Source organism: Ursus maritimus, unplaced genomic scaffold (assembly GCF_017311325.1).
Source record: "Ursus maritimus isolate PB19 unplaced genomic scaffold, ASM1731132v1 scaffold_14, whole genome shotgun sequence".
Taxonomy (NCBI): Eukaryota; Metazoa; Chordata; class Mammalia; order Carnivora; family Ursidae; genus Ursus; species Ursus maritimus.
The window spans coordinates 50,790,600-50,801,861 of record NW_024423786.1 but is presented as its reverse complement, the minus strand read 5'-3'; the positions used below and the strand labels follow the sequence as shown (position 1 = coordinate 50,801,861).

At 43.3% G+C, this 11,262-nt stretch overlaps 1 pseudogene; it reads left to right on the top strand.

Annotated features, from left to right (window-relative positions):
- The first annotated feature begins 1,066 nt into the window (after nt 1-1,066).
- Nucleotides 1,067-2,723, top strand: LOC103676321 (annotated as a pseudogene).
- Nucleotides 2,724-11,262: the final 8,539 nt, after the last annotated feature.

Sequence of the window (11,262 nt, the reverse complement as noted above, 5' to 3'; positions counted from 1 at the left end):
GCATTCTTGGAATGTAGATACTATATTCTCATTTCTATTACCCACATAAGAAACAAAAGCTCTGGATGCCTGGGTGGCTCAGTTGGTTAAGCATCTGCCTTTGGCTTAGGTTATAATCCCAGGGTCCTGGGATCCAGTCCGGACGTTGGGCTCCTTGCTCAGCGGGGAGTCTGTTTCCTCCCTCTGCCTGCCCCTCCCCCTGCTTGTGCTTTCTCTCTGTCTCTCTGACAAGTACATAAAATCTTAAAAAAAAAAAAAAAAGAAAAGACACAAAAGCTCAAGTGTGTTCATGATTTCCTTCATCGGCTTTGATGGGATTGAATCCAAATCCATCGGATTTGAATCCAGATGGGCTTAATCTACACCATGCTTTAGAAACTTCTACAGCAATGGTTTTCAAAGTGTGGTCCCCCACTCCTCCCAGCCGTATCAGCATCACCTGGGAACTTGTTAGAAATGCAAGTACTGGGGCCCCACCCCAGACCTAGTCAACTGGAAATTCTTGGGTAGGAAACAGATCTGTGTGGGTTTTTTTTTAACTGAAGTAGAGTCGACCTACGATATTATATTGTTTTAAGGTGTACGACACAGTGATTTGACAAATATATACATTAAAAAATACTCACCATGGTAAGTATAGTCACCATCTTTTACCATGTGAAGTTATTACAATATTACTGACTATATTCCCTATGCTGTATTTCTCATCCTCGTGACTTATTTCTTTTAAAATGGAAGTTTGTACTTTGTAATCCCCTTTGCCTATTTCTTTTTTTTTAATATTTTATTTATTTATCTATTTATTTAGAGTGCATGAGAGTGTGGGGAGGGGCAGAGGGAGAGGGAGAGAGAGAAGCTCAAGCAGCCTCACCGCTGAGTGCAGAGCCGGACTTGGGGCTCAATTCCATGACCCTGAGATCATAACCTGAGCCAAAATCAAGCTTAACCGACTGTGCCACCCAGACACTCCTCCCCTTTGTCCATTTCATCCATCTGCCCCTGGGGCTGTGTTCCCTAGGAACATCCATGAAGTGTGAGAAATGAGGGGCAATTGATTTCTCAAACCACCATGAAGGACAGGAGCATAATAAAGTAAATCAGAAAAAGTTTTTTTTAACATTTTTTATTAATTTTTTAAATCATAGTAAAATATGCATGACATAAAAGGTACCATTTTAACCATTTTTCAGTGTCCAGTTCAGTAGTATTAAGTACATCCGCAGTGTTGTGCAGCCATCCCCACCATCTATTTCCAGAAATTCTTTCAACTTGCAAAACTGAAACTCTGTCCCCCTTAAACACTAATTCTTCCCCCCCCCTCTCCCAGCTCCATCACCCATCATTCTACTTTCTGTCTCTATAAATGTGACTCTTCTGGGGACCTCATAGAAGTGGAATCGTATAGTACTTATCTTTTTGAGTCTGGCTTATTTCACTTAACCTAACGTCCATGAGGTTCATCCATGTTGTAGCAGGTGTCGGAATGTGTCAGAACGTCGTTCTTGCCAAACGTGAATAATATTTAATACTCCATTGTATGGATACACCACATTTTGTTTATCCATTCACTCATTAGTGGACACTTGGGGTGCTCCCACCTCAACAACATGGAATCAGAAAACCAGACAGAACTATCAGAATCCGTCCTCCTGGGTCTCTTGGAGGATCCAGAACTGCAGCCCCTTCTCTTCGGGCTGTTCCTGACCACGTACCTGGTGCCCGTGCTGGGGAACCTGCAATCATCCTGGCCGTCAGGTCTGACCCCCACCTCCACACCCCCACATACTTCTTCCTCTCCAGCCTGTCCTTGGCTAACATCTGCTTCACCTCCACCACCATCCCCAAGATGCTGCTGATCCCCCAGACAGAGAACAAAGCCATCACCTATGCAGGCTGCCTTGACAGGTGTATCGTTTCATGGTTTTTGTATGTATGGACAATTTACTGCTAACTGTGATGGCTTATGACCGCCATGTGCCCATCTGCCATCCTCCGTGTTACGCAGTCGTCCTGAACCCACACCTCTGTGGCCTGCTGGTTCTTCTCTCCTTGCTCATTAGCATTGTGAATGCCCTGCTTCATGGTCTGATGGTGTTGCAACTGTCCTCTGCACAGACTTGAAAATCCCCCGCTTCTTCTGTGAGCTTGCTCAGATCCTCACACTTGCCTGTTCTGATACTCTTACCAGTAACATTCTGGTGTATTTAGTGACCAGCCTGTTGGGGGTTGGTCCCCTCTCAGGGATAATTTTCCCTTACATTCAAATTGTCTCCTCCATCCTGAGAATCCCATCAACTGGTGGAAAAGTTCAAAGCTTTCTCCACCTGTGGGTGTCACCTGTCCATTGTTTTCTTATTCTGGGGGACTTGGGTTGGAGTCTACCTTAGTTCTGCAGCTTTCCTCTCCCCCCCAAGGAGAGCAGTGGCCTCAGTGATGGACATGGTGGTGACCCCCATGATGAACCCCTTCATCTACAGCCCAAGGAACAGGGACATGAAGGGAGCCTTGAGGAATCTCATCTCTGGAACATCTTCCTTTTCAGGATTCCGACATCTGCCTTGGGTATAGGCTTCTGGAATGACTGAAAGGAAATTAAATACTGGGTATGGTAGAAATCCTGACTCCCCCCTAATTCAATTCTAACAAAGTGGTTCATCACGGCTTTCAAGTCAAATTGTTTTTGTATTAAATCCTACTGTCCTTTGTTTTAGTACCTGTCATTTAGTAACCTAACGCTGAATTCACGTCAACATCTATAAAATGGGCAGAGTAATATTACACACTTGATTATTAAATCAGTGCTATCTTAGGTTTGAAGCTAAATTTCTGTACTAAGCAGGTTCTATGGAGGGAACAGTCCTTTTTTTTTTTTTTTTAAGATTTTATTTATTTATTTGTCAGAAAGAGAGAGCACAAGCAGGGGAAGCAGGCAGGAGAAGCAGGTTCCCCGCTAAGCAAGGAGCTGGATGTGAGACTCGATGCCACGACCCTGGGATGATGACCTTTGCCGAAGGCAGCCGCTTAACTGACAGCCACCCAGGCATCCCGGGAACAGTCTTTGTAAGCAGAGCTTAATTTCTGGGGTGTGTTCTGTGTGCTCTCTGAGAGTGGCATGGGGAGAATATTTGTATAGATGGAAGGCTGGCTTTTGTGCCTATGGAAAAATATTTGGTCTTTGTCCCCAGTTCTTGGCACAGAACTCCTTGGAATCTCCTAAGTGATAAGAGTGCCCTTGGTATGCTAATGAGACAACTTTTGGCTCAGGGACTCCTAGATACCTTCAGGGCTGGTTGCCGGAAAGACCAAGCAGTGATGAGAAGATGGGAACTTTTCAGCCCCAACCCCCAACCTCCAGGTGTTGGAGGTTGAACCAATCACCAATGACCAATGATTCAATCAATCCAACCTAAGTAATGAAACCTAAAAACAAAACAAAACAAAACAAAACAAAACAAAAAAACTAGAAAGGCACCGTTCAGAGAGCTTCTGGGTTGGTGAACAAGAACACATCCATGTTCCAGGAGGGTGGAGAACCCCAGACTCCCCAGCGCCAGCAGCTCCTGTGCTCACGACCCTTCTGGACCTGGCCCTACATATCTCTTGACCTAGCTGTTCATTCTTATCCTTTGTTAAAAAAATAAAAATTAAAAAAAAAGGAAGTAACCTAGTAAGTAACCTGTTTTCCTGAATTCTGTGAGCTGCTCTAGAAAATTCATTGAACCTGAGGAGAGGGCCAAGGGAACCCAGGTAGATAGTATCAGAGCTAAGTTGAATTGCAGGACACCCAGCTGGTAGCCAGAAACTGTGAGAACCATTTAGTGGGAGGGGACACACACAAGCACATTTGGAGGCCAGAAGTATCAGAAGTAGTTTTAAGTGTTGTGTGAGGTTAAAGGAGATGCACGGGGGGAAGTGAGATTTTCTTTAGACCCACAAAGCCTAAAATATTTACTATATGGCCCATTATAGAAAACGTTTGCTTCCTGCCCTTTTCTGGTTCTCAGGCCCTTGCTTCTGAATTCTTATAACTAAAATCTGATAAACTCCATATAAAAATCCTACAAGTTCGAGCTGCTGTGTTTCAAATGCAAGTTAACAAACACATGAATAATATCAGTAACTCTAAGGGAAAAATCAAGACGCACTTCAAAATCCTCAGATCCTGTTTGTTTTCTGCATCTCAGGAGAAGTATAGGTTTTCAGACATGGCTGCCCAGCATGTAAAGCCCTGATTCTCGAAGGAGAGACAGGCAGTGATTTTTGTGCCCGCGCCCCCTGCCCCACACCTGAGCGCTAACCACGTTTGGAGCCCAATGTACCTCTGCTGTGCGAGTGGTCTGCGCATTGGGGGACGGTTAGCTGCGTCCTCATGTCCACCACTAGATGCCAGTATGTGCTCCGCACCCAAACTCCGCTATGACATCCAATCATTCTTCATTGAGAACCCCTGCTCCAAATAATAATAATAATAATAATAATAATAATAATAATAATAATAATTGAAGACCGGTAAGTCATCTGAGAGGAAAGTAGTCATTTATGTCCGTGGTTCAAATATCAACGTGTAAAGGAGAATGACAATATTCAACTTCACCTGTGCTGCCAGGAAACTAGGACAGTTAATCCCCCCACCTCCCGCCCTTTTGTGTTCCACGAACTACTTAACCACAAAGAGCTTCCCTTCCCCCTATGACTTGGATAAGACTCACTGGTGACCCCTTGTTCACCTGTGACAAAGCCAGACAGACAATGTATATTTACAGCTTTTCATTTCTCCTTTCACCTGTGTCTCTCTCTAGGGATGGCTTAGAAAGCAGGAGACTCCACAAATTACGTAGTCGCTATTGTCCCAGCAGTGAAGTGGGTTCTACACCACTTCATCCCCCAATGCTTTCACCTGGGCTTCATCAGCTACCATGGATGATAATTTGAGTCATCTTGACACCACTATCTGCCATGTTATCCATGCCCCGTTTTCCTCTCACAAAGGGGTCATCCAGGTCTCCTTAAACATGTAACCAAATCAACCTCAGACTCCTATATGAGAGCCTCTTTCTTGAGGCCAGTCATGATACCCTTTACTATATTCAACAAGGCCCAGTAGGATTCAGATGACACACTGAATTTAGAATAACTTGGGTAGAGCTTAGTAAGGCAACATTTACAAAGGTATGGGTGGGGTTTAGGAAAATCACAAGGAGTCATGTGGTACCCTACGTCTGTTAAGAGAAGGCCGCATTACAGGAATAGGGATCTGAGGGGGTGCAGGCAGCCGTTGGTGACCTGCAGGAAGGATGAGGAGGCATAAATACCCAAACCTCACTCTTCTTACCTCTGACATCTTGGTGGTGCCAGAGGGCAAAGAAATCTCTTGATGAAGACTGAAAGGATCAACCCAAGTATGGGTTAGAGTAGCAAATGGAAAATATCCAACATCAGTGAGAAGCCACGGGAGAGATTTTTTTTTAAGACTTAGAGAGAGCAAGACAGCACACGCCCTCGTGCGTGGGGGGAGGGGCAAAAGGAGAGGCAGAAGCAGACTGAGCTCCATTGAACAGGGAGTCCAATCTAGGTCTCAATCCCAGGACCCCGAGATCATGATCTGAGCTGAAGGCAGATACTCAACAGACTGAGTCACCCAGGTGCCCCAAGGGAGAGATTTGAGCAGAGGACTGTTATCCAATTTAGGCTTTCAAAGGATTGCTGTGATGGTTGGGTTCAGTAGGAATAAGGGCTTCTTACCTACAGGGAGACCAGACAGGAGATATTACAACAATCTGGTGGAGTGGAAGGAGGCTTGAACCAAAAAGATAGTAGTGTAGATAGTGAGAACTGGGCTGATTCTGGGTATACTTTTAGGTAGACCATCAATATTTGCTGAGGTTTGGGTTGTGAGAGAAAGAAAGGAGTCAAGAAGGACTCAAAAGTTTTTTTGAGTTGAATTGTTTGTTAAGAGTTACCATTTTCTGGGGCGCCTGGGTGGCACAGCGGTTAAGCGTCTGCCTTCGGCTCAGGGCGTGATCCCGGTAATCCGGGATCGGGCCCCACATCAGGCTCTTCCGCTATGAGCCTGCTTCTTCCTCTCCCACTCCCCCTGCTTGTGTTCCCTCTCTCGCTGGCTGTCTCTATCTCTGTCAAATAAATAAAAAAAATAAAATCTTTAAAAAAAAGAAAAAGTTACCATTTTCTGGAAAGATCGGTAGGAGAAGAAAGGGATAAAGAAAGGGGGGGTAATCAGAAGGGGGAATGAAGCATGAGAGACTATGGACTCTGAGAAACAAACTGAGGGCTTCAGAGGGGAGGGGGTGGGGGAATGGGACAGGCTGGTGATGGGTAGTAAGGAGGGCACGTATTGCATGGTGCATTGGGTGTTATACGCAACTAATGAATCATCGAACTTTGCATTGTACAGTGACTAACATAATATAATAAAACTTTGCATTGTACGGTGACTAACATAATATAATAAAAAAAATTTTTTTTTAAGAGTTACCATTTTCTGAGATGAGGAAATCGTGGAACTTAGGGGTTGGGGTGGAGTTATAATTTTTTTTTAGTGAACTATAATATACATATAACTGGATGAGTTTTCACAAACTGGTCATGCCCAGGTTATCAGCATCCGTCATCAAGAACTAGAATTCTATCAGCATTCAGGAAGCGCTCCATTTCCCTAGCAATCAAGGTCTCCCAGCCTCATAGGTAATGACCATCTGAGGTCTCACAGTACACATTGCTTCGCCTGTTCTGTACTCTGTGTATCAGGGAAATACACTATGTCCTCATTTGTGTCTGGCTTTCTTACCCAACTCATTATGTTTGCCATATTCATCCAGAACGGGACATACAGTGGCAGTTTGTTCATTCGTGGTATGTGAATATGTTATAATTTATTCATTCTTCTGTTAATGGACACGTGCATAGTTTCCAAAGTTTGGCTACTAATGACAATGCTGCTGTGCATATTTTTGCACCTGTCTTTTGTTCAGAAGTGGAATTTCTAGGTGATAGGATATGCATCTGTGTAGCTGTGGTAGATTCCACCAGTTTTCCAATGTGGCTATACCAAGTTGCCCTCCTATCAGCAACATGAGTTCTGCTTCTTCCATATCCTCACTAATGCTTAGTATTTTCAGTCTTCTTATACCCATTCTGTTGAGGAATAGTGGTATCTCATTGTGGACCTACTTAGCACTTCCCTGACAAAGTTGAGAACCTTTTCCTACATTTATTGGCCATTTGGATATCCCGTTTTGTGATGTGTCCAGATTTTTTTTTTTGCCTATTTTTAAATTGAGTTGACTTTTTTTTGTTAATTTGTAAAAGTTCTTTACATAGTCTAAATATGTATTCTTTTGTGGATATGTTTTTCTTCCACTTCATGGGTTGCTTTTCCACTATTAATGATGTCTTTTGTTTGTTTGTTTGTTTGTCTTTTTTTTCCTTTTTTTTTCTTTTTTCTAAGTAGGCTCCATGCGGAGCCCAATGCGGGGCTTGAACTCACAACCCTGTGATCAAGACCTGAGCTGAGATCAAGTGTCAGACGCTAAACTGACTGAGCCACCCAGGTGCCCCAATGATGTCTTTTGATGAGCAGTTCTTAATTTTTTTTTGAACATTCTTAATTTTAATGCATGCCAGTTTATCAAATCTTTCTTTCCTTTGCCTCCTATTTAATAAATATCTGCCTATACCAAGAAATGAAGTCACATTTTCTCTATAGTCTTGTTTTACTTCTCGTATTTATTTCTGCAACCATTCCAGAATGATTTTGATTTTTATATACAGTATGAAAATGATTCCAGCTTTACTGAAAAGATGGTCCCTTGCCCCACTACAGTCATTCCCATCATACACTAGGTGGCAGTGTTCTCTTGCATTGGTAATGTTTTTACTCTTGCATCAATCCCAAAGTAAGAAAGGGATAAAGAAAGGGGGGGTAATCAGAAGGGGGAATGAAGCATGAGAGACTATGGACTCTGAGAAACAAACTGAGGGCTTCAGAGGAGGTGGGGGAATGGGATAGGCTGGTGGTGGGTAGTAAGGAGGGCACGTATTGCGTGGTTCACTGGGCGTTATACGCAACTAATGAATCATCGAACTTTACATCAAAAACCAGGGATGTACTGTATGGTGACTAACATAATATAATAAAAAAATATTATTATAAAAAAAGAAATACTTAAAAAAACAGTAATGCTATTTACACAAAGTTCAAAAAACAGGCAAAACTCCTATGATGTGTAGGAGAGGGTGAAAAAAATCTTCCCTTCTACTGTTCCAGGTTCTTAGTTGGGGTTCTGTAACAAAAGGAAGATTAACAAGAGAAAACATGCAAATGTATTTCAGTTTTACATGGCCTGGTACCCTTTACAAGGAAGTGAAAACACGAAGTTGCCAACCTAGATGATGTGGTTTTGGAATATAGGTGAGGTTCGGTGGGGTGGAGCCCAGAGCCGACAACCAAGAAAGAATTCTTGAGACGTCTTTGGTGCAAAATGGTGGTTTATTAAAGCACAGGGACAGGATCTATGGGCAGAAAGAGCTGCAGCCTGGGTCGCGAGGGGTGGCTGATTATATACTGTGGGGTTGGGGGAGGTAAGGAAACAGGGAGGTTGAGAAAGTACTTTCATCTGTTAAAGAAGTCTCAGAGGATACCGGAGGCCTTGCCATTGTCAAGTTAAGGTTGTTTTTCCCTCTAGCAAGGCTTTAGCATTGAGATGGTTGGGGGCTTCCAGGAAGAATGTCACACATCTCCCATCCAAGAGTGGGAGGTGAGGAAAGGTTGCAGGGTGTCAGTTTATGCTTTGTCTTCAGCCAGCCTTCTGCTCCCTCATTATAGCTGTTTTAATGCTAGGTTTGATGAAGAGTCGAAAGTAGTGGGAAAATGTGCTACGACCCTGGGATATGAGTTTAAGAGTAGTGAACTGAGGGAAATTCAGCAACCCCGTTCATTAGGATTACTCTCCGTGTCCCTCCATCTTCAGAGATAAGGATGTTTCTTTCCTTTGGGTATAGAAAAGACATCTATCACATGAGCATCTTACAGTCTGCTTCAGGGGAAGGTCAGAGAATCCTTCCTGAACCTGCCATTTCTCAAATTCCTTCAACTTAATGTATTCAGTATGCTAAGATGCCATATTTTAGGGCAGCTGTATTCTGAGCCCTGTCAGGTGTTAAAAGAATTCATAACAGGGTTTTTCTTGGAGAATGAAGGGTTGTCGTGACCAGGAGAACCATGAAAGAGGCTTCTGGGTTCCTGGTAATTTTCTTTTCTTTTTAAAGATTTTATTTATTTGAGAGAGAGAGAGAGAGAGAATGAGAGAGAGATCACAAGCAGGGGGAAGGGCAGAGGGAGAAGCAGGTTCCTCAATGAGCAGGGAGCCCAAGGTGGGACTCGATCCCAGGACCCTGGAATCATGACCTGAGCCAAAGGCAGACGCTTAACCAACTGAGCCACCCAGGTGCCCTCCTGGTAATTTTCTTTTTAAAAAACCTGGGTAGCATAAAAAAAATCAATAAGTAAAAAATAAAAACAAAATAAAGAATAAAAAACCTGGGTAGCAATTGCATGGGCATGTATCCTTTGTGGACATTTTGATGATTTGTGCATAGGTGTGTTCACTTTTAAAATTTATTCACAGACTCTCTGCATGTTTGTTATACTTCAACAAATAACTTTAAAAATAAATCAAAAGGGGCGCCTGGGTGGCACAGCGGTTGGGCGTCTGCCTTCGGCTCAGGGCGTGATCCCGGCGATCTGGGATCGAGCCCCACATCAGGCTCTTCTGCTATGAGCCTGCTTCTTCCTCTCCCACTCCCCCTGCTTGTGTTCCCTCTCTCGCTGGCTCTATCTCTGTCGAATAAATAAAATCTTAAAAAAAAAAATTAAAAAAAATAAATAAAAATAAATCAATAAAAAGTCCACTTTATCTCCTTCCAGTTTCTCTAGGCAGCGTGAATGACTGACTAAGAGCCATTTACACAAGGAGGGGGATGTTTACCAGTATAAACTCAGCAATTGCGAAAATTTTAAAAAGGAAATTAGAATGGAATCTGGAAGGTGGGGGGAGGGGGGACCCTCTCAGCCCTACCACTGGTTGTCAACTGCAGACCACACAGAAAGAGGCACTTCGCAGGCTGATACCACTTTACTACCCCAGTAAGCGGTTGAAAGGTTTTCTCCTCTCCTGGCAACAGCCCAGCCAATGAGAGACTGTCACCACTCAGCCAATGAAAAGCCACTATACTTCAATCTACCCGTTGATTCCAACGGACTTTTTGTTTACGACAGCCATCCCATCTTCCTGCTTTTCTTTATCAAAGAGCATTCCTCTCCTTTGTTCTGTGGACTCCTTCGCTTGCTTGTCCTGGGTTGCAATTCTCTGCTATTCCCACATAAATCCCCCCTCTTTTTTTTTTTTTTTTTTTTTTTTTTTTTTCTGGTGAAGTAACTGGCAGTTTCATTTCTGAGGTTAACATAATATTTTATAAAATTTTTTATTTACTTATTTGTCAGAGATAGAGAGCACAAGCAGGGGCAGTGGCTGGCAGAGGGAGAAGCAGGCTCCCTGCTGAGCAAGGAGCCCGATGTGGGACTCAATCCCAGGACCTTGGCATCATGACCTGAGCTGGAGGCAAATGCTTAACCAACTGAGCCACCCAGGTGTCCCTGAGGTTAACATAATATTTTATCCCTCTACAATAATCATATCTTTATATAGAAATTCAATGTGTATGAAGTTTTCCCAACCTTCAGGGTGCTATTCTCCTTAACAATGCTTCCCACTGAGGAGTATTGCAGAATTTTCCTACATTTAATTTTGAAGAGTTAAGTGAGTGATATTTTTTCCCTTTCATTCATTCCACCAATTAATCCTTGTGAGTTTACTGGGATTCAGCATTGATTAGACAAAATCTGATCCTGGCCCAGCACTGTTTACTAATTTTAAATACCCAATTTCTGTTTTCATGCCCCCAGGTCCTGCCTGAGTCATAACTGAATATTTTTTCCTTTTTTCCTCCTCTGTGCTGCCTCCAGATCTTTAAGATGTGACCCTTTCCCCTCTCTGGAGTTTCCCCAGTCTTGACCCCAAGCACCCACTGCTCCAGGTCTTTCCTTTTTTTTTTTTTTTTTAAGATTTTATTTATTTATGTGACAGAGAGCCAGCGAGAGAGGGAACACAGCAAGGGGAGTGGGAGAGGAAGAAGCAGGCTCCCAGCGGAGGAGCCCGATGTGGGACTCGATCCGGGAACGCCGGG